This window comes from Ipomoea triloba, chromosome 16 (genome assembly GCF_003576645.1).
Source record: "Ipomoea triloba cultivar NCNSP0323 chromosome 16, ASM357664v1".
Taxonomy (NCBI): domain Eukaryota; kingdom Viridiplantae; phylum Streptophyta; class Magnoliopsida; order Solanales; family Convolvulaceae; genus Ipomoea; species Ipomoea triloba.
In genome coordinates this window covers 2,449,683-2,449,886 of record NC_044931.1, presented here as the reverse complement: position 1 = coordinate 2,449,886, position 204 = coordinate 2,449,683, and the positions used below count along the sequence as shown (strand labels likewise).

Here is a 204-nt window from a genome sequence, read left to right as displayed (position 1 = left end):
AGTCAATAATTTGCCAAAAATTCATCATCATTATTAAGTTCTGTAGTGATTAGATGATGACATTTAATCTATCTACGAGATATATGTTGATGCCCAGGATTGAACTTGGGACCTTTAGTGTGTAAGACTAACGTGATAACCACTACACCACATCAACTTATTACATCAACCAACCCTTGGAATCTTTAATATTTCATTTTCAAC

General features: G+C 32.8%; 1 non-coding gene across 1 annotated transcript; it reads right to left on the bottom strand.

The window, feature by feature from the left end:
- Positions 1 to 84: 84 nt before the first annotated feature.
- On the bottom strand, positions 85 to 157 carry TRNAV-UAC. Its single transcript has one exon. It is a non-coding gene; the product is annotated as a tRNA-Val (tRNA).
- Positions 158 to 204: the final 47 nt, after the last annotated feature.